This window comes from Schistocerca piceifrons, chromosome 8, assembly GCF_021461385.2.
Source record: "Schistocerca piceifrons isolate TAMUIC-IGC-003096 chromosome 8, iqSchPice1.1, whole genome shotgun sequence".
NCBI classification, from domain to species: Eukaryota; Metazoa; Arthropoda; class Insecta; order Orthoptera; family Acrididae; genus Schistocerca; species Schistocerca piceifrons.
The window spans coordinates 69,915,216-69,939,457 of NC_060145.1; positions in this window are offsets into that span (position 1 = coordinate 69,915,216).

A 24,242-nucleotide genomic window follows, 5' to 3' on the forward strand; every position below is an offset into this window, starting at 1 on the left:
TTTATAATTCGTACAGAAAGCAGATGGCAGTTATAAGAGTCGAGGGGTATGAAAGGAAAGCAGTGGTTGGGAAAGGAGTGAGACAGGGTTGTAGCCTCTCCCCGATGTTATTCAATCTGTATACTGAGCAAGCAGTAAAGGAAACAAAAGAAATATTCGGAGTAGGTATTAAAATTCATGGAGAAGAAGTAAAAACTTTGAGGTTCGCCGATGGCACTGTAATTCTGTCAGAGACAGCAAAGGACTTGGAAGAGCAGTTGAACGGAATGGACAGTGTCTTGAAAGGAGGATATAAGATGAACATCAACAAAAGCAAAACGAGGATAATGGAATGTAGTCAAATTAAATCGGGTGATGCTGAGGGAATTAGATTAGGTAATGAGACACTTAAAGTAGTAAAGGAGTTTTGCTATTTAGGGAGTAAAGTAACTGATGATGGTCGATGTAGAGAGGATATAAAATGTAGACTGGCAATGGCAAGGAAATCGTTTCTGAAGAAGAGAAATTTGTTAACATCGAGTATAGATTTAATTGTCAGGAAGTCGTTTCTGAAAGTATTTGTATGGAGTGTAGCCATGTATGGAAGTGAAACATGGACGATAACCAGTTTGGACAAGAAGAGAATAAAAGCTTTCGAAATGTGGTGCTACAGAAGAATGCTGAAGATAAGGTGGGTAGATCACGTAACTAATGAGGAGGTATTGAATAGGATTGGGGAGAAGAGAAGTTTGTGGCACAACTTGACTAGAAGAAGGGATCGGTTGGTAGGACGATGCTGGCGTCGATGCAGCTGTCTGGGAGTATGTCACGGGGCTCCCCAACTTCAAGCAGCGTTTCTCGGCCCTGGATTAGATCATCAGTCCAGGGCTGGAAACCCAGCCTGCCACCATCCTGGGCATGCTCACAGACATCCCCATCGCTGTCAACTCTATGGAGCAAGAGACTCAAAAGAAGAAGGAGCTGTACCAACAACTGAAACAGCAGAAGAAGAAACAGACATCCCAGCAGTAGCTGAAGCAGCACTGGCGGGAATTTGCCCACACATAGGAGGCCTTCCAGTGATCCCCCACTAGCTGTATGAAGAGTCTCTTGGACAGAACCCTCCTGCAGATGCTACCTAACATCCCCAAACTGCAGGACTTCTGAGCCAATCTCCTCGAAAAGGAGCTATCAGTGACCACCTCCTGGTGCACTCACAACCTGTTGACTTTATGGGCCAGTCACTGCCAAAGGGATCGCAGCTTCCCTGCCGCCCAGGAGTTTGGGTCTGGAGCCTGATTCCCACCGAGTTGTGCCGCGTACCATACGAGGTGGTGGTAAAACTGCTGAATCTATTCCAGGTCTCAAGAGCATTCCCTGGGATTCTCTTTTGGGCCAGTACCACCGTACTCCCCAAAATGGCTGCACCAGCATCCCCAGCTGACTTTCGCCCCATGACCATATGCTTGGTGCTGGCTTGAACTTTTCAGAAAGTTCTGGCCTCGCGCCTGTTGCGTCTGTGTGCTGTGGACGAGCGTCAATTGGCACTCACCTTTCAGAATAGGATGCTAGAAAACACTTTCCTTCTTGATCAAGCGCTTGTCTGCGCATCTGTTCCTGCTGTTCAGTCTTTGTTGCATCCATCAATATTTCCGAGTCCTTCGATTCGCTGCACCATGTGCTGATGGCGCATAGCCTTCTGAACGAATTTATCGAGTACGTTGAGGGCTGCTACAGGGCAGCAGGACGATGAGAGCGGGGAGCACCAGGGGCGTGCACGACCGTGCAGTCGTCAAGGAGTGTTCGTCAGGGAAACCTTCTCTGCCCCCTTCTGTTTAGCATGTCTGTGGACACTTTTAATCGACTGCATTCCCACGTCAGAGCCCAGATCCTTGGTTGCAGAGTCAACACTGCAGCCTTCACTGACGATGTCTTGCACTCTGCATCGATGAAGAGGAACCTGCAGTTCTTCATCGACACAGCCGTTGTAGCCCTCTCCCACCTCGGACAGCATGTCAACCTGCAGAGGAGTTTCATATTCGCCCTAGTGGCCTCGGGCAGTGAGAAGAAGATGGAGATGGATGATGCTGTCACCTTCACAGCTAGGAAAACCACCATCCTGGCTCTTTGAGTAGCTGAGACCTTCCCCTACCTAGAGCTACAGGTATCCTCTTCTGCTCAGTGCCTGTTCAGTCCTCGCTGTCATCTGCAAGAGCAGTTGGACATCGTCACTGAGGCTCCCCTAAAGCAATAACAGCACATGTATGTCCTCATACACATGTTACCCCTGGTCCCATATCATGGTCTGACCCGCACCCACACTCAGATTGGCGCCCTGTAAGCAGCTGTCAGGAAGCTGTTCTGCTCGCCAGTGAACACCTCATGGGTTACTTTCATGTCTCTTTAGCCCAGTGAGGACTCAGCATTCCATCCACCTGCTGGATGGGACCAACCCTCCAGCTTTCTCCTCTCCTGGCGCTGCAGAAGACTGGATCAGTCATGGATGACGCGGGCCTTGGTGAGCTACAGCCCGAGGTCAAAGCACTGGAGCAGCATCTGATGTAGGAAGGGCGCCTCTTGAAGGTGTCGGCGCAGGTTGGGGAGACTCAGACTGCTCTTCTACATGTCGCCTTCGATGGAATGGCACTGTTTGCGCCTGCCGCCATCTGAGGGCAGCACCAGTGGCCGCTGACTCCAGTCGACTGATGTCTGGGTGAGACTACATTAACACCATCCGTGCTCATGTAAAAGACAGCAGATGCTGTTTGAACTATAGGACTGCTGAGACTGTCAACCACCACCGTCAACCACCCAATGCAAATTTGGAGGCAGACTCATGGGTACCCCGTGAAGCGTCATGACGCGGTCGTGAACTATCCCGCGCGCGGACTCGCGCAGAGGGGCTTCGATGTCTCCGTGGAGCCCCTCCTGTGGGCACCTGAAGAACCGTGGAAGCCAGACATCGTGATGGTCAAAGACGACTATGCCCGCATATTCGACGCGCAGATAGTCGGCGACCACCTCCAGCTCAACTTGTGTCAGAACGAGAAGGCGACAAAGTAAAGAACACCGTCCAGTCTTCGCCTTGCTTCCCATCGTCACCGAGATGACTGCTACATCAGCCACACTCAACAGAAGGGTCACGTGGTCCCACAATCCGCGTCCAACTTCATTGCACTGGGCTTGAAAGCGCACAAACTGTCCATCGTCTCATCGTGTGTGTTGGTATCATGCAATGCTTCCCACAGGATTGCCCCCAGGGGCTCAGCATTCGTTTGCTGGGTACGGGCTTGGCGACCCCGGGGTTCCTGAGCTGGGGACTGGTAAGCGCCGCCAGTCCCCTGTCACCGTAACCTCTAAGCATACTTCAACGACCACCGTGCGGCGCGGCGGTGGAATGTTGTGTGTCTCAGGGAATGGGGATCTTGGCTTGACCGCCCGGATCGCGAGGATGGAATCAACCTCTATAAAAAAACCCTCAATCTCAAGGTGTGCTGCGCGCTGATGAGATGCATGGCTGTTGAGGTGGAACAGTCGATAGCGGGCAACCTCTGGGGAACCTGCCGCACCTCAGTTGTATAAGGCTTACCTAGGCACGCGGGGCTCTGTCTAGGTGGACTTCTAGTTCCCTAGCTGCTCGTGGGACCGAGATGGATCCTTCGAAATTCTCTTTTCTTCCTCCCAGCGGAAAGGGTGGGCCGCTGGAAGGTTCTAACACCCAGTCTCTTAAGAGGGCCCGTGCAGTCAGTCCCCCTGACTCCGGCGCTTCTTTGAACAGTCCAGTCTTAGGTAACAGAATGCATTCCGGTAATCCGAATGTGTTTCTCATTGTGAAACGGAAGGAGGGTAGTTTCGACAAGGTTTCGCCCTTCTATATACAAAAGGGATTGGAGGGAATCTGTGGCTCCTTAAAATCGGTGAAGCGCTTGCGTAATGGGACCTTGCTAGTGGAAACTTCCACTTCCCAGCAAGCAACTAACCTCCAATCTGCTAAATGCCTTGGAGAGTATGCCATAGACACCGAACTGCACAGCACCTTGAACTATAGCAAAGGTGTTGTGACATGCCGGGATCTAGCTGATATTCCCAAGGAAGAACTGCAACGTGAGTGGGCTCCGGAAGGTATCGTTGATGTCCAACACATCATGAAGAGGGTTGATGGCGCTCTTGTCAAATCCGACTCCTTTATTCTGACCTTCAGTAGCACAACACTTCCTGAACATATTAAAGCTGGCTTCCTTCGCCTTAGTGTGAGGCCTTATTTCCCGGCCACAATGCGCTGTTTCAAATGCCAGCGTTTTGGGCATACCACCTTAGGCTGTAAAGGCGAAGCGACTTGTGGAAACTGTGGTCAGGCTGCTCATGAAGGAATTGGTTGCTCGTCTCCGGCTAAATGTATTAATTGCTCTGGGAACCACCCTGTTTGGAGTAGGGACTGCCGCATATTTTTAGAGGAACGCAAGGTCCAGGAAATAAAAACAACCAAGCGTATCCCCTATGGTGAGGCCAAGAAGATTTATAAGTCGATGCAACCTCCCACATTTGCTACATCTTTTGCATCCCTGGTACAGAAGCCTACTCCAAAAGTCGATGCATCAACGCAGACTGAGGTGGTGAGTGTTGGCATTAACACCTGTAGCTGTCAGTGCACTTGCAACGCAGCCAGTGTTCCAGAGCCAGTAGCCCCTACTCGAACGGCAGACAAAAGTACATTGGCGGATTTGGTCCAGCCCCCCGCGCCTCCAACGGCTGCGGTTGTCCCCAAGCCCAGTGCGCCAATTACCACTCCCACGTCCGCTCCCCCAAAGTCCACCAAGCCGCAGAAAGCTACTGTGCAGCAGCAACAGCGGGTCAAATCCCGTGGTAAACCATCTGACCATGCGGATGTTGTTTTACGCGAGGCTTCATCTGACTCTTCCCCAGAGTTGATGGAGTACGATGTATGTGTGGGGCAATCGTCTCGTCCCACGCCTGCCCCTCCACCTGCTGCGGTCTCCCCACCCCGTCGGAGAGACAGGATGAAGGTGCTACCCCCAACATAGATGGCTCCCATACTCCAGTGGAACTTGCAAGGGTTCAGGACGCATGTGGAGGAACTTCGTCTACTTTCTCAGGGTCGACCATTGTGTCTCTGTCTCCAGGAGACGTATTTCCATCCCTCATACTCCCCTGAGATACGAGGCTATACACTCCACAAAAAGGACGACCTACGTGGAGAGAGAGCTAGAGGAGGCGTAGGTATTTTCGTCAGGACGGACTACCATTCCTCGCCTCTCTCACTTACGACGACTCTACAGGCCGTCGCTGTGTCCGTGCACGTGCGTCATCCATTGACCGTCTGTTCACTTTACTTGCCCCCACATGATGCTCTTGATGAAGCAGCCCTCACCGACCTTCTTACACAGCTCCCCCAGCCATTCATTATTTGTGGTGATTTTAATGCCCACAATGTGCTTTGGGGCTCTGCAATTACCTGTCCCAGGGGTAGAGCAATTGAGAGGCTTCTCCTGTCATCCTGTGCCTACTTGCTCAATGGAGGACAGAGTACTCATTTCTGCACGGCGACTGGGTCGTTCTCTGCCATTGATCTCTCGCTTTGCTCTCCAGCTCTTGCCGCTAGTGCTCACTGGGAAGTGGTCGCTGACTTGCACGGCAGTGATCATTTCCCAATCTGGATTCACCTGCCAGATGGCGTGGGCCCCGGAAGGAGACCACCACGATGGGTAATCAGTGGAGCTGACTGGACACTTTATGGCCAGTTGGCCCAATTCGAACACTGTGTGAATGTTGAGGTGTGGGTGGATCATATTACCAAAACGGTCCACCATGCTGCTGCGGCATCCATTCCACAGTCCACAGGCCACCGCAAACGGCCACCTGTGCCTTGGTGGAGTGACGAATGCCGCTCTGCAATCAGGACCAGGCGTGCGGCTCTGCGGTGGTTCAAGTGTCGGCCGACTGCTGACAATCTTGCAGCCTTTCGGGTGGCGAGGGCGAGATGTCGCCGCATTATTCGTGAGAGCAAGAAGAGGTCATGGCAAAAGTTTCTGAACACCATTAATCGATCCACCAAAAGTTTCATTGTGTGGGAGACCATTAGGAGAATTTCTGGCAGAGGAGGGAGGTGCCCCATAGCTGCTGTAATGAATAACGGCACTCTCCACACAGATCCGCGAGACATTGCCCAGACTATGGCAGCATATTTTGCGACAGTTACTGCCACAACCAGTCAGGATCCAGGTTTCCAGCGCCATAGAGCGGTTGCTGAGAGGTGTAGTCTGAACTTCCAGCCCACCTCTCATGAAGTTTACAACTGCCCTTTTTCTATGTGGGAGCTGGATTCTGCATTGTCTGGAGCTCGTGACACTTCCCCTGGTCACGACAGGATCCATTACAGTATGCTATGGCACCTCACAATGCGCAACAAAGAAATCCTCCTCGCACTTTTTAATGCCATTTGGGCGTCGGGTCACTTTCCTGACGCGTGGCGTGAGGCAGTTTTAATCCCTTTTTTAAAACCTGGGAAAGACCGCTCGAGCCCAAGTAGCTACCGTAGTATTGCCCTCACTAGTTGCGTAGGGAAGACCTTGGAGCGGATGGTCAACCGCCGCCTTGTCTGGATGTTAGAATCCCGGCAACTACTTAGTCGCTTTCAGTGTGGGTTCAGGAGGTTTCGTTCCACCTTCGATAACCTTGCCCTCCTGGAAGCGGCTATCCAACAAGCTTTCCTACGCCGTCATCACCTTATAGGTGTATTTTTCGACATCGAGAAGGCCTACGATACCACTTGGCGGCGTCTCATCCTGGAGCAGCTTCACGAATGGGGTTTTCGTGGTTGTCTTCCTCTTTTTATTCAGTCTTTCCTCTCGCCACGATATTTTAGATACCGAATTGGTGACGTCCTGTCTGATCGTTTTGAGCAGGAGAATGGTGTCCCTCAGGGTAGCGTTTTAAGTGTGACTCTGTTTGCCATCGCTATTAATAGCATTACGTCCATGGTGAAAAGTCCTGTCCAGTGTTCTTTGTTTGTGGATGATTTCTCTTTGTTCTGCTCTTCTTCAAGCCTTGCAACGACAACTCGTCAGTTGCAACTTACGATTAGGCGTTTGGATGACTGGGCGCTGAAGAGTGGATTTAAGTTTTCCACCGAGAAGTCTGTATGTGTTCTTTTTAACCGTTCTCGTTCGATTTTAACCTTTCCTGAGTTGCGCTTGAGGGACACTATTCTTTCTTTTAAAGGCACGGTGAGATTTCTGGGTCTCATTTTTGACTCGAGGCTCACGTGGTTACCTCATCTTAAAGACCTGAAACGGCGGTCGCTTCAGGCTTTGAGCATTTTAAAATGTCTTAGCCACAGTACGTGGGGAGCTGACAGGACTTGTCTGCTCCAGTTTTACAGGGCGTTTGTGCGATCTCGGCTCGATTATGGGTGCACGGTGTATGGGTCTGCGAGGCCTTCGTACTTAAAGATTTTGGACGTTGTCCACCATGAAGGGCTGCGGTTGGCCACTGGGGCATTCCGAACTAGCCCCATACCAAGCCTCTGTGCAGAGGCTGGTGAACCGCCACTTCATATGCGACGACGGCTACTTACGGTACGCCAGGCGTATAAAACTTTGTCCACACCATACACACCTGCATACCATACCATTGCTCAGCCTCCTCTGGCACGGTTATTTCATAACCGGCAACGTGCGACGCAGCCCTATGGGATTCGCGCACAGGATTGCCTCGCTGCAATGTCTGTGGCTGGTCTTCGTGTTTTACGTCGCGGTTGGAGCAGATCTCCACCTTGGCTCCTCCGGCGTCCCAAATTTATTTTAGATTTGACTCGTTTTAAGAAAGATGGCACACCAGATTTTACGTTCCAATCTCTGTTTTTTAGCATTTTAGACCTGCATCACGGTTTCACTGTCGTTTATACTGATGGCTCGCAACAGGAGACTTCCGTAGGCTGTTCTGTGGTGTTCCCTGATCGTGTCACCCGGATTCGCCTCCCTGCTGAATATACCGTTTTCGCAGCGGAGCTCCACGCGATCCTGAAGGCACTGGAGCAGATGCATCGTGTTCGGGGCGATCGATTTCTTCTCTGCTCCGATTCTCTTAGTGCCTTACACTCGCTGCAGAGCCTATACCCGACTGAGGAGATGGTCCAGTTGATACATGACCAACTGTACTTGCTCCAACAGCGGGGTAAAGAGGTATCCTTCTGCTGGGTGCCTGGTCATGTCGGCATATGGGGCAATGTACAGGCTGACCGGGCTGCCAAGGAGGCCTGCAGAGAGCATGATGTGGTCCAGTGTCCTATCCCCTTGCAGTCAGTCATCGCTGCACTCCACAGGAAGTGCATGGAGTTGTGGGAGGACGAATGGCTGGCGGTGTCGGCCAATAAACTGCGGTCGGTAAAGTCAACCACTCGGCCGTGGCGTTCCTCCTGCCGGTTGCTCAGGCGGGAAGAGGTGGCCCTCACACGTCTGCGGATTGGGCACTGTCCTGTGACGCATAGCTATTTATTACGGCGGGAGGATCCTCCCTTTTGTGACGCTTGTGGTGTGCACATCTCTGTCCGGCACATTTTAACAGACTGCATTTTATACCGTGATGCAAGGGCAGAAGCACAAGTTGATGGGGCTCTGCCTTGTGTTTTAGCTGACGATGAGACGTGTGTGTCTAGGGTTTTTAAGTTCTGTGATGTATCTGGACTCTGGCCTAAGCTTTTAGGCTGGAGGTTTTAGTGTGTTGCAGAGTGGCTGACTCCTCCCCTTTTTTCCTTGCGGTCAGCCAGCCACTTCCATGTGCTACATTGTTTTAGCTCTCTCTACCATTTTCTTCCTGTATTGTCCACGTTTTACTGCTGACGCCCTGCATCATCCCACACTTCAGTGTGGGTGAGCCCATTTTTTCGATGATTGTTCCCCGTGTTCTCTGTTCCGTTTTATGTCCCTGTTCTGAGGTTCTCTTTTTTCTTGACACCCGTCTCACTATGATGCTGCACGGGCGCTGAAGACCTTGCTGTCGTGCGCCCACAAACACCTCTACTCCCTCCCTCCCTCCCACAGGATTTTCGAGCTTATAACGGCAAAACTCCCGGTGCCCAGAGTCGGCGTCAGGTAGTGTGTTGGATTATTTTCGCCCTGACTCCTGGTGACTGTCTAATCTAGAACAATACCGGCTTCATTTATGTAAATACCTTTATGATACTCTTCGTGAAAACATCTGATCAGAGCTTAATAATAGCTGTGCTCAAAAACAGTAACTTGTGCAGCGTGTCCCTTACAGTTCACAAAATTTTTAAAGATAATTCTGATTTTTTTGGCAGTGTGTATTATCTGTCCGTCTGTTTCCGGAAGAGACCATTTTTCGAGTTCGTTTATTGTTGGGTGGCCAGCATAGAATGTCTTTTTATGGAGAGTGTGCCTATTATTTGTTTCCATCGGATGGTGTTAGACATTTCTACAGATTCCATTAACTATCAAGGTGTTGGCATGGAACACTTAGCTCCTAGGCAAGTCGTGATACAGGTCAATAGAGTGTTTTATAGTTTCAAACAAAGGTTTACTATTTCATGTGACGTGCAACATACAACAGCAGTCGCTGATGACCTCGCCGTTCAGCTCCTATAAACACTCATACACACACACACACTTCGAGTGTAGGTTTTGGAAGACTTCTGTATATCGGTAGCAGAATATTATGGTTTGCTCCCTACAACACTCTTGTAACCGAGGACATCACACTGATTCAAAACAGCAGTGTCCACCGTCCATGAGATGTATCACTCCATTATAATTACTCGAATTTTAGTTTGGCTCTTCCTTGGGAGAAGCTAGTCGTTTAATCTCATGTGTCTTAGGATGGTTTCTTCGACGAGCACATCCCTAATATCCTTCCAAACCCTTGTACAATTAGAGCTTTGTACTCAATGGAAAGGTAGGCTTAAGATCTGTTTCCTACTTTTAATACCGTCTCGAGCGCTGTGAGGAAACGAATAAAAGAGCTTATTTACGATCTCATTCACGGTGACATGAAAATTAACTTCCAACTTTTGTTTATGACGATGCCGCATATCTACTTCACAGTCGACACGAACACTTTTAATGAACTTTATTGACCGGACGACGAATCGTCTGGTGAGTAACCTGCTTAATTAGCGACCTGAGTTAAGACTGCTCGTACACATACCTCCGAAAGGATGTCTCGAATATCTTTACAATAATTGTGATCTGACTCAAAAGGAACATTCGTGGTATGTGAAACTCGTGGGAGTGCCACAATTTCGTTGAAGGAATTAGGTGCTCAGCTTCCGAAGATGCGTTTCGGAGCATAGAGATCGCGCGTTCTGAGTCAGATAGCAGATATTTCCTAAGTAACTGTTGCGTTCTGCTTTGTCAGATAATGCCGCCCTTACATTCACTGCACAATGACGTCCGATGACTACTATCTGCAAACCGACCTCCGTGTCATCCTGTATCATACGGCATCGTCTGCATGTGGTATGGATTAAGCACACCACACTCCAAGCCTTTTTGTCAGCTTTCCAGACTTCGGAGCCGCTACTTCTCATTACTCCTTAGTTCACCTCGTCAGGCTGAGTCCACTGCGTTCCACTCCTCCTACATTGGAGCATTCCCTGCCAGTACCGGCAATTCGAACCCCGATCCTCCAAATCGCATTCAGACGCGTTGACCTTTCAGCAGATATGAGTCGTAAAAAGAATTCGTGAAGGTTTGTTTATTGTTCCGAGTAGTGTAGGTGTCAGTTGCGCACCCATGAAGGCTTTTCCCGTCTTGAACAAATTCCAGTTAGCGTCAACACAAGACACTGTTCGATATTTTGGTCCTAGATGCTCAGACTGCCTTGGAAATGTGAACACCATAGGTGACGTGCTCAGTGACAGAGGATTTTGTTTCTGGACATACCAGTAAACATCCTATTCTTTAAAGCATCGAAAACGGCTTCAAACATTTGATTACATGAAAGTTAAGGTGCTGAATATTTGACGGTAGGGCACGTAGTCACGAAAAAGGTTAGGAAATGTTTGAAATTGCTCTCAAAGTCTGTTGCAAGTCACTATGTGCTCTCATTATAAAGCACTGGAATGAATATAGTACGGATAATTTGAACTGTACTTTAACCAAAGGAGATTCTTTCGAACATCTCTATGTTTATGACGTCATATGTTATGTAGTATGTAACACACCGTGATATAATTTTGCAGATACTTTCAAAGGTTTATATGGATACTGTCTGCAAGATGAGTTGAAAATAGACTTATTAGTAAAGAAGAGATAAATTAAAACGTGATGCCTAAAAAAAGAAACACTCATTTGTCGTGTTAAACCCTAAGCACAACGTGATCCAGTGGCAAACCCGTGAATACTATTTACAACACATCCGGCGGGAAAGCTTGAAGAATCACATCTGGTACCTTTACGGGGAGGAGATGGGGAAGAACATACGCGAGTTTGACAAGTTACGTCGCAAGAGAGGTAGATTGTTAAGCAGCCTTGCATTTTTACTGAGATGCCACGACAAGCACACCATCCCAACGTTTGCTAAATTTAAAAATTGTATGAATTCTGGGGCTGCCATTAGAATTAAACGACGGGCGAGTGCAGCACTTGTGAGAGAAAGGATGCGCTATACGCGTCAGGTATTGTGCTTGAGTATCAAAAGTCCTGACAGGAAAGGTCATCAAGGTAACTATATGCAAGAATATACAGGCCAGAGCCGTAGGAGCTGCCAGTGCAATCGCGTAGAGGATTATTGAAAAATATTGTGGAGCTTTTGGCAGAGTTTCCGAGCTTTTCATGAGGGCACATGGACTCACTTCCCAAAGAATTTGGCGTATACTGGGGAATTCAAAGCTCATGTATGCTAAAGTGCTCATGATTTATATTTTCTATTTTTTAGTTTAAGTACGCACCAATTTCAGGGCTATTCTAAATGATGGACCCATATCAAATTCCGTAAGCATTCAATTACAAATCCAAAATGAACAAACTTTATACCAATGAAAAGTGGAAGTTTCAAAGTTTTTGGCGGCTGGCGGCGGGAGGACGGTGATGGTTTCAGAAGCGGACGGTAGAGTCCGCGCGGCAATAGGGCCGACATTCCCTTTCACTGTCAGTCAGTAGTGAGTGAGATGGCAACTGTGGAGCACAAGGTTTTCTGCGTTCTTCAGTTCGCGAAAAATGAGTCGCAAATTGCAGCGCAGCGGGCATTTCGTACCAACTTCGGTATTCAACCACCAACTCGCGAAAGCATTAGCCGTTGGTTTAAGCAATTTAAACAAACTGGTAGTGTGTGCAAAGGAGAAAGCACAGGCCGACCGCGTGTATCAGAGGATGGTGTGCGATGGATTCAAGTAATTTTTGTGCGCAGACCCACTAAGTCTACCAATAGAGGCAGTGCAGAACTTGGAATTCCGCAATCAACTGTATGGAAAGCTCTGAGACGGTGTTTGCTGTACAAGGCCTACCAATTACAGCTTGTGCAGGCTGTCAACCCCAGTTACAAAGAGAAGCGTCTCGAATTTTCGGGTTATGTGCTAGCAAAGATGGAGGACGGCGCATTACTATAGCGTGTAATTTTTAGGGATAAAGCGACGTTCCACCTTACTGGAAAAGACAACAGACACAATGTTCGCATATGGGATTTGGCAAATCCACGCTGGCTGTGGTGGCCAAGCGGATCTAGGTGCTTCAGTCTGGAACCGCGCGACCGCTACGGTCGCAGGTTCGAATCCTGCCTCGGGCATGGATGTGTGTGACGTCCTTAGGTTAGTTAGGTTTAAGTAGTTCTAAGTTCTAGGGGACTGATGACCTCAGACGTTAAGTCGCATAGTGCTCAGAGCCATTTGAACCTTTTTTTTTTTTTTTTTTTTTTTTTTGGCAAATCCACGTTACCCATTGTAACACGAAAGATCAATGTGTTCTGAGCCGTATCCCGTACAAAGGTTTATGGACAATTTTTCTTTGCGGAAAGAACTGTAACAGGAATCACGTACTTGGACGTGTTCGAACAATGGCTGTTCCCTCTAGTTCTCGAAGATTCCCAAAACTTCATTTTCCAACAGGACGGAGCTCCACCCCATTGGCACCGTGATGTACGAGGCTTTGTGAATGACTCCCTTACTCAGCGCTGGATCGGTCGCAGGGGACTTGAGGAGCTGCTCTGCACTTCTGGCCACCGATGTTTCCTGATATCACACCCTGCGACTACGTCTTATGGGGTTATGTGAAGGAAACGGTATACTTCCTGCCTCTACCAACCACTCTGAATGATCTGCGAAACCTAATCACTGCTGCCGTACACTCAGTAACAGCGTATACGCTTTCGCGTGTGTGGGACGAGTTTGGCTACCACATCAATGATTGCCGTGCAGCTAACGTTCGCCAAATTGAACATTTACTTCATTTATCACATTTATTAATATTAAACAACTATTAAAAACTAATAAATTGTAAATTATAAAATCCATTAAATTGATATCAAACATTATGAAAAGAACTTTGAAACTTTCTGTTTTCATTGGTATATGGCTCGATCATTTTGGATTTGTACTTGAACAAATAAGAAATTTTGAATATAGGTCTATCATTTAGAATAACCCTGTACATCTGGAAATCTGGGATTAGCCGAGCGGCGTAAAGTGCTGCAGTCGTGCACTGTGCGGCTGGTCCCGGCGGAGGCTCGAGTCCTCCCTCGGGCATAGGTGTGTGTTTGTTTGTCCTTAGGACAATTTAGGTTAAGTAGTGTGTAAGCTTAGGGACTGATGACCTTAGCAGTCAAGTCCCATAAGATTTCACACACATATGAACGTTTGAATACATTAATGAAATTTCTATATGTAGATGATGCGGTGCTCGATGTTTATATTTCTTACAGTACTATAGATTTTGTTCAAGTAGATACAACAATAAATACGTAATGGTAGGCAGAAGTGCGACCGTGAAGAATTAAAGATCACATGGAAACGGTGCGATACTAATGACAACATTTTACGCATAATAACATCTTGATACGTGAATGACCTTGTCTGTCAGGCTTTTGATATGGCTCTGTGTTAATGAATAATCTGAACTATGTTTGCTTTAAACTTATTATTAGAATATGACAATATATTATAAGCTTACATGTTTTGGATGACAATGTAAATTACATAACGAATTTTGCTTTTTTAAAGATGAAACTGCAATTTTTCAACACTCAATGTTGTGGTTTAAAATGTTTCGTAAACAGTCTTGAAAATAATTTTGTTGAGATTGGAGAGAAGATGTAATCGCAGTGTGGCACATATATCGAAATTTATCGATTTTCGGATACTGCTATGTAAACAACTGCGTACTTGCTGGTTTGTGAAAATATTATACTAGTTAAGTCGCCACTGTGGTGTCAAGCGATTAGTGTATGCTACGACAAAATTCTGCAGACCAAAATTGTTGCAAGGTGTTCGCTTTTAGACGTTTCACGCCGTGCACGCCAACAGCCTTTTGTCCGATAGGTCATAAAACGTTATTCATCTGAGAAAAACAGCTGTCGCCACTCACTGCAGTATTGCCAGGGAAATTCCAGCCTTCGTCGCCAATGAACAGCAGTCAGCATGGATACAGGAACCAGGTGCCTGCTGCAGAGTCCATACTGAGGAACGTTCGCAGAATGGTCGTTGAGGAGACACTGTTGGTAGCCCCTAGGTTCATACGTACAGTTAGTTGCCCAACAGTTGCACACCTATTAACCCATACACATCTCCACAACTGTCATTGACCCTTTTTATCGGTCGCCCGAGGTCCGACACAGTTTCCCATGCAAGGTATAATTTAACCAAGGCGGTACGTGGACAATTTACAAACTTAGCCGTTTCGTAAATGCATTGAGCTTTTGCCCGAAAGCCACTGATCATGTTCTTTCGGACGTCAGGCAAATCGTTCCGTTTCCGCATTACGACAACGGCTGTTCTGATTACCGCCTGCTCCCAACAACCTTTATACAGGGTGAAAAGTATTTAAACCGACAAACTCTGGGAGGTTGTAGGGGACATCAAAACAAATATTTTTCCCTACTGTCATTTTTCCCCATGAGGAGTATTTAAACCGGTAGAGGAAGATTTCTCTGGCGGAAAGTTAATTAAACCAACAAAACACTTTTCCATTTTTGAGACCAAGAGACAACACATTAACACAACCCAATTCCAATTACAGTAGATTTTCAAAAATGCCTCCATTGACACGTAAACAAAGATTACACCGTCGGATCATGTTCTGTCTGATACGGGCAAAAACCCCAGGAGTATCCTGAATTGTTCCTGTTGCTGCTACTATCCGGGCAACCAGATCCTCTCCTGATGCAACAGGAGTTCCGTAAACAAGGTTGCGCAGCTCTCCCCACACAAAAAGTCCAGAGGGGGCATATCTGGGGATCGAGCAGGCCACGGTACTGGACCACCTCTGCCAATCCACGTTTCTGGGAACCGTCGGTTCAGGAATCTTCGCGCACGACGACTGAAATGTACGGGCGCCCAGTCATGTTGGAACCACATGCGTTGTCTTGTAGGGAGCGGGACGCCTTCCAGCAATTCTGGCAGTGCTCTGGCGAGAAAATTGTAATAGTGCCTGCCATTTAATGGCCTAGGTAGCAGATGCGGCCAAATTAAACAGTCCCCAACAACACCGACCTACACATTAACGAAGAATCGCACTTGATGTGCCCGAGTAAGTGTGGCATGTGGGTTATCCTCACTCCAAACATGCGAATTGGGCATGTTGAAGACTCCATCACGCCAGAACGTTGCTTCATCGGCAGACAACACAGAGGATGGAAATGTAGGATGCATTTCACACTGTTCCAGGTATCACTGCGAAAACTAAAACTGTGCTCTGGGTGGATAATCAACTGGTTCCAGGTTGCGGCCACGCTGTAAGTGAAATGGACGTAACAATTGCTCTCGAAGGACTGTTCATACATTCGTCTCATTCGTTCCCATGTTACGTGCAATTGCACGAGTGTTGACTGAAGGATGCTGCTCCACATGCTACAAGACAGCTTCCTCAAATTGCAGCGCTTTTACCGTGCGACGGCGTCCCTGTCCAGACAATCTGCTAAATGACCCGGTCTCACGCAGACGTTGGTAAACAGCAGTAAAGGTCGTATGTTGCGGGATACGGTGATTAGGATATTGTTGTTGATAAACACGCTGTGCAGCTCGTCCGTTGTGGTGCGCTACGTAGTACGCACCAACCATATCAGTGTACTCACTCCAAGAGTATCGCTCCATTAGTAAACAGAGACAAAGCACTACTACACTGGTGGACAGCAGTTGCCTACAGCTGAAGAGCTTAATACGCCCTCTAACAACTGACGAGCGTAATACGGCCTCCACCGGTTTAAATGGTCGTCATAGGAAAAAATGACATTAGGGAAAAGTATTTGTTTTGATGTCCCCTACAACCTCCCAGAGTTTGTCAGTTCAAGTACTTTTCACCCTGTATACTCTCCACCGTTAGTGCTCCCACGTGCCGTGTATGAGTAGTTACTGGAGATACATCTCGATCACAGGCGGTAGTCACATTAAAGTGACTGGACTATATAGAAGTCCCATGCTCGCTTCTGTCAGTATGTTCAGGCCAATCTCCGGAACTACCGTTGGGGTTTTGATTCGGTTTTGAGTAACAGATAAAGTGATACACAAGGAAGGTCGAGCATATTTTTGTTATAAGTAATTCGTTGAAATTGATTAAACTATACTAAATTAAAGTCCTCCGCTACCGTGTAAACGATGACACTGCCATTTACCAGTACAGCTGCCACAACTCAACACCGAAGCTTGAGCAGAACCCGATTCGGGCTTGGCGGTCTACTGGTAAACCGCGAGCCTGAAAACTCAAAGGTAGTGGAGTCGAATCATGGTCAAACAATAGTTTTTCACTGTACTTTGACCTAATACTCACCTCTCAATGACGTGAACATTCGACTGAAACAGAAGGTGGTAGGGATGCCATGTTGAACTGTAGGCGTCATTTTTAAGCGTGGAATCACATTTGGGCTTGATTGTCTAGTGGTAAACTGCACGCTTGACCATCAACACAATTTTTCTTAGCCTAGCAATCACATTTCAAGAATTTTCAATTGTGTGTGAAATCTTATGGGACTTAACTGCTAAGGTCATCAGTCCCTAAGCTTACAAACTACTTAACCTAAAGTAATCTAAGGACAAAAACACACACCCATGCCCGAGGGAAGGCTCGAACCTCCGCTCGGACAATTACATTTCAACGACGTTGAAATTCGCTACAAACGAAATGTGTTTCTGGCGAATCGACATTACTACACTACTGTCCATTAAAATTGCTAAACCACGAAGATGACGTGCTACTGACGCGAAATTTAACCGGCAGGAAGAAGATGCTGTGATATGCACATGATCAGCTTTTCAGAGCATTCACACAAGGCTGGCGCAGGTGGCGACACCTGCAACGTGCTGACATGAGGAAAGTTTCCAACCGATTTCTTATACACAAACAGCGGTTGACCGGCGTTGCCTGGTGAAATGTTTTTGTGATGCCTCGTATAAGGAGGAGAAATGCGTACCATCACGTTTCCGACTTTGATAAAGGTCGGATTGTAGCCTATCGAGATTGCAGTTTATCGCATCGCGACATTGCTGCTCGCGTTGGTCGAGATCCAATGACGGTTAGCAGAATATGAAACCGGTGGGTTCAGGAGGGTAACACGGAACGCCGTGCTGGATCCCAACGGCCTCGAATCACTAGCAGTCGAGATGACAGGCATCTTATCCCCATGGCTGTGACGGATCGTGCAGCCACCTCTCGATCCCTGAGTCAACAGATAGGGACGTTTGCAAGACAACAACAATCTCCACGAACATTCGACGACGTTTGCAGCAGCATGGACTATCAGCTCGGAGACCATGGCTGCGGTTACCCCTGACGCTGCAGCACAGACAGGAATGCCTGCGATGGTGTACTCAACGACGAACCTGGGTGCACGAATGGCAAAACGTCATTTTTTCGGATGAATCCAGGTTCTGTTTACAGCACCATGATGGTCGCATTCGTGTTTGGTGACATCTCGGTGAACGCACCTCTAAAAAATGGCTCTGAGCACTATGGGACTTAACATCTTAGGTCATCAGTCCCCTAGAACTTAGAACTACTTAAACCTAACTAACCTAAGGACATCACACAACACCCAGCCATCACGAGGCAGAGAAAATCCCTGACCCCGCCGGGAATCGAACCCGGGAACCCGGGCGTGGGAAGCGAGAACGCTACCGCACGACCACGAGATGCGGGCGAACGCACCTCGGAAGCGTGTATTCGTCATCGCCATACTGGTATATCATGATTGTATGGGGTGCCATTGGTTACACGTCTCGGTCACCTCTTGTTCTCATTGACGGCACTTTGAGCAGTAGACGTTACGTTTCAGATGTGTTACGACCCGTGGCTCTACCCTTCATTCGATCCCTGCGAAACCCTACATTTCAGCAGGATAATGCACGACAGGATGTTGCAGGTCCTGTACGGGCCTTTCTGGATCACCAGCTTAAAACGTCTGGTCAATGGTGGCCGATCAAATAGTTCGTCACAATACGTCAGTCACTACTCTTGATGAATTGTGGTATCGTGTTGAAGCTGCATAGGCAGCTGTACTTGTACACGCCATCCAAGCTCTGTTTGACTCAGTGCCCAGGCGTATCAAGGCCGTTATTGCGGCCAGAGGTGGTTGCTCTGGGTACTGATTTCTCAGGATCTATGCACCCAAATTGCGTGAAAATGTAATCACATATCAGTTCTAGTATAATATATTTGTCCAATGAATACTCGTTTACCATCTGCATTTCTTCTTGGTGTAGCAATTTTAATGGCCAGTAGTGTATTAGTGTTATGTGAGAGTTTATTTCTGTTCACTGTGTTAACTTTTCTGTTAATTTTCAGGAATTCACATTAAATATTCTTAATATACCCCGTCCCAACCAAAATATGACTCTGCGAAGTCGAGCTAGTTCCTTCCCTCACTCCAGTATAGTTTTCTTTCTCATAACACAAAGCTACTCATAAGCAGGAAGACAATTTTGAAACGTAGACCTCATGATATATTCTTACAAGTAATCTCTCTGTTGATTACATTTTCCGTGATAATCTTGGAATCTTAAATTTTTAATGAATTAACAAGTGAGATGAAAACTTAAGTCACCAATAACAATTTGTCCATTTTATTAGGACTGTTGAGCTCCGTGGCCATGGATAATGATATTTTACTGTAAAAATACAGCAACCAGCCACTTATTAATGCGTTTTATTTATGCCAATATGCATTTCGGGTTTGCACCCATCTTCAGCTGTCAAATCACATGTATCTTCAGTTTCTACAGTGGTACAATATCGACAGCAGTTTGGATGCTGCAGCTGGCATTCTCCTCTCCTTGTTTTTTCTTGGCTTCTCTTCTTTTTTGTAAGAGCACAAACACTTTTTGTCACTTTTTTTACACTGGCGCAAAACGTGACAAAAAGTGATTGTGCTGTTACAAAAAAGAAGAAAAGCCAAGAAAAAACAAGGAGAGGAGAATGCCAGCTGCAGCATCCAAACTGCTGTCGGTATTGTACCACTGTAGAAACTGAAGATACATGTAATTTGACAGCTGAAGATGGGTGCAAACCCGAAATGCTTATTGGCATAAATAAAACGCATTAAAAAAGTGGCTGGTTGCTGTATTTTTATAGTAAAATATCATTAAAGTCATCAAAGCCCAAAACAAATATTAGGTGGGGGTGGAGGGTTAGGGGGAAGGGAGATGGGCACCGAAATGTCTCTGACCTAGGGCACTGCCGTCTGTAAATCTAGCCCTGCTTGCAGGCAGATAAATGACTAACCTAAACATGAAGGAAACATACAGTGCTGGTAGTGTCTGCATAACTTTGCCAAGCCTTTGTCGTCTACGACTACGCGTGCATTACGAGGACCTCAGGAGCCATCAGTCGCGCGGAGATGACTCGTTGTCGAGGTTCCCGTCACGTCCACGGCGTGGAACTGGTCGGATCTGTGCATAGTAAGGCTGTCGGCCGGTCGCGCCGTTTATCAGCCGCTGCGCCCCCTCCGAGGGGTGGGACGGCGCGTGACCCGCATGCCTGCGCCACCACCCCGCGGGACGGCGAGCCTCGCTGATGAATGTCCGGCTCCGGGTGGGCGGGGAAAATCTCGCGATTGAATTCTCCGCTCTCTCCCGGGACGCTGCAACAACAGGCGCTATTATCCGCTTCTATCTCTTGATTTATTACTTTGCGAGGGGGTGGGCAGTATCATAAAAAAGACAAAGAGGAATCATGTGAAGTGCCACAAGGTGGGGCACCTTTGACCTACGTGATCTGCTTCAAAGAAACTGTAAGTGAATCTTGCCAGAGTCACAGTAACAGGTTCTTTGACTGATCCTTACGTGAGTAAAGTGGTGTAAGGTATCAGAAATGGCTAGAAGAAAGATATACTTTAGAGGAAGATATGCACTGATAAGCCAAAACATTATGACTACTGTCCACCGCGAGGTTAAATGCCACCTGGTGACGTTTCGGGCACGTGATACGCTATGAAAAGTAGGTAAGTGCAGCAAAGACGGATGGGGCACCATCGTAGCGAAGATGTGGGTTGCAAATGGGGAAATGCACTGAGATAAACGACTTTGTCAAGGGACAGATTATTACACTACTGGCCATTAAAATTGCTACACCAAGAAGAAATGCAGATGATAAACGGCTATTCATTGGACAAATATATCATACTAGAACTGACATGTGATTACATTTTCAAGCAATTTGGGTGCATAGATCCTGAGAAATCAGTACCCAGAACAATCACCTCTGGCCGTAATAACGGCCTTGATACGCCTGGGCATTAAGTCAAACAGGGTTTGGATGGAGTATACAGGTACAGCTGCCCGCGCAGCTTCAACACGATATCATAGTTCATCAAGAGAGTGAGTGGCGTATTGTGACAAGCCAGTTGCTCGGCCACCATTCACCAGACGTTTTCAATTGGTGAGAGATCTGGAGAATGTGCTGGCCAGAGCAGCAGTCGAACATTTTCTGTATCCAGAAAGGCCCGTACAGGACCTGCCTCGTGCGGTCGTGCATTATCCTGCTGAAATGTAGGGTTTGGCAGGGGTCGAATGAAGGGTAGAGCCACGGGTCGTAACACATCTGAAATGTAACGTCCACTGTTCAAAGTGCCGTCAATGCGAACAAGAGGTGACCGACACGTGTAACCAATGGCACCCCATACCATCACGCCGGGTGATACGCTAGTATGGCGATGACGAATACACGCTTCCAATGTGCGTTCACCGCGATGTCGCCAAACACGTATGCGACCATCATGATGCTGTAAACAGAACCTGGATTCATCCGAAAAAAATGACGTTTTGCCACTCGTGCACCCAGGTTCGTCGTTCAGTGCACCACCGCAGGCGCTCCTGTCTGTGAGTTGATAGTCCATGCTGCTGCAAACGTCGTCGAACTGTTCAAAATGGCTCTGAGCACTATGAGACTTAACATCTGTGGTCATCAGTCCCCTAGAATTTAGAACTAATTAAACCCAACTAACCTAAGGACATCACACACATCCATGCCCGAGGTCGAACTGTTCGTGCAGATGGTTGTTGTCTTGCAAACGTCCCTGTCTGTTGGATCAGGGATCGAGACGTGGCTGCACGATCCGTTACAGCCATGCGGAAAAGATGGCTGTCATCTCGACTGCTAGTGATACGAGGCCGTTGGGATCCAGCACGGCGGTCCGTATTACCCTCTTGAACCCACCGATTCCATATTCTGCTAACCGTCATTGGATCTCGACCAACGCGAGCAGCGATGTCGCGATACGATAAACCGCAATCGCGATAGGCTACAATCCGACCTTTATTGAAGTCGGAAACGTGATGGTACGCATTTCTCCTCCTTACACGAGGCATCGCAACAACGTTTCACCAGGCAACGCCGGTCAACTGCTGTTTGTGTATGAGAAATCGGTTGCAAACTTTCCTCATGTCACCACGTTGTAGGTGTCGCCACCGGCGCAAACCCTGTGTGAATGCTCTGGAAAGCTAATCATTTGCATATCACAGCATCTTCTTCCTGTCGGTTAAATTTCGCGTCTGTAGCACGTCATCTTCGTCTTGTAGCAATTTTAATCGCCAGTAGTTTATTACGCAAAAGTTGTGAACGAGTATCTCGAAAGCGGCAAAGCTGGTCGAACGTTCAGGTGCAACTGCCGTGGGCATCTACGGAAAGAGGTAGGAGGACAGTGAAGCTACGACTAGGTGCCAAACGGTTGGACGTCCACGACGGGGCTTTGGAGGCTTGTCTGCTCTGTAACGTAGGACAGATGGTGATCTGTGGCATCTCTGCCGAAAGAGTACAATGCTGGTGCACGCGCAAGTGTTTCAGAGCACATCGTTAATCATGCATTGTCGAACATGGAGCTCCGCAGCAGACCGCCCCTACGTGTTTAAGTGTTGAGCCAACGACATCGTAATTACGACTGCAGTTGGCGCGAGGCCATCGGGAATCACCGTCGATCAGTGAAAACGTGTCGGCTCATATGAGCAGTCAGTTGTTCAAGAGTTGGGCGTCTTTTAACCCATAAATATCTCCACAGCTATCATTCACCCTTTTATCTATGAGCCATGTTGCACTACAGCTGTCTGGATGCCCATTTTGGATTTCGCCATTTGTTTGTCTCCACAAACGCCGTCATCGATGTGACTAGCTGCTCGAAACGTGCAGCGCACCACGGACGCAAGCTTTTGGGAGCAGTATTATGCCACGGGAGGCTTTCTCCTGCGCAGGTCTGGGACCTGTCAGTGTGTCTTAGATTAAAGACACGCTGACAGCTGCGAACTACTTACATCCCTTCAAGCTTGATGTCTTCACCGACAGTGATGTCATATTTCAGCAGTATAATTCTCCGTGTCTCGGAGCCGTAACGGTGCTACAGTCGTTTGAGGAGGATTATAGGGAACTCACGTTGATGTCTTGGCGATCGAATTCCCCTGATGTAAATTCTACGGAACTCATCTGGTTTGGTATCTGTCGCTATCACCGCTTACGCAAAACAGCGGCTCGTTATTTACTCAAAATTACATGACGTCTTCGTAGACAACTAATGCCACATACCCCCCACAAATCGACCAACAAACCGCTGGATTCGTAATGCGCAGAATCAGTAATGCATTTCGTTCTAAAGACGGACAAACAAGCTATTAAAAACGTGGTCATAATGTTTCGAATCTCCAGTGTATAGCATTTACATAATACCGTAGAAATAAACTTCACTATGTAATCCAAAGTATCAGGACACGACTAAAACATGCGTTTTTCGTATTAGGTGCATTGTGCTACCATCTACTGCCAGATTCTCCATGTCAGCGACCTCAGTTGTCATTAGAGCTGAATGGGGCGCTCCGCGGTTCTCACTGACTTCGAACGTGGTCAGGTGATTTGTTGTCACTTGTGTCACACACGTGTACGCGAGATTTCCACACTCCTACACATCCCTAGGCCCACTATTTACGATGTGATAACGAAGTGGAAACGCGAAGGGTCACGTACAGCACAAAAGCATACAGGTTGACCTCGTCTGTTGACTGACAGATACCGCCGACAATTGAAGAGGGTCGTAATGTGTCATAGGCAGACATCTATCCAGACCATCACACAGGAATTCCTAACTGCCTCAGGAGCCACTGCAAGTACTATGACAGTTAGGCAGGAGGTGAGAAAACTTGGATTTCATGGTAGAGAGGCTGCTCATAATCCACATATCGCGCCGCTAAATGCCAAACGACGCCTCGCTTGGTGTAAGTAGTGACTGAACAGTGGAAAAACGTTTTGGGTAGTGACGAATCACGGTACACAATGTAGCAATCCGATGGCATGGTGTGGGTAAGGCGAATGCCGGATGAGCGTCATCTAAGGCGCGAAGAGTGGCCGCACGGTTAGAGGCGCCATGTCACTGACTGCGCGGCCCCTCCCGTCGGAGGTTCGAGTCCTCCCTCGGGCATGGGTGTGTATGTGTTGTTCTTAGTACAAGTTAGTTTAAGTTAGTTAAAATAGTGTGTAAGTCTAGGGACCGACGACCTCAGCAGTTTGGTCCCTTAGAATTTCACACAGATTTGAACATTTTTTGAACGTCTTCTGCCAGCGTGTGTAGTGCCAAAAATAAAATTCTGAGGCGGTGGTGTTATGTCGCGGTCG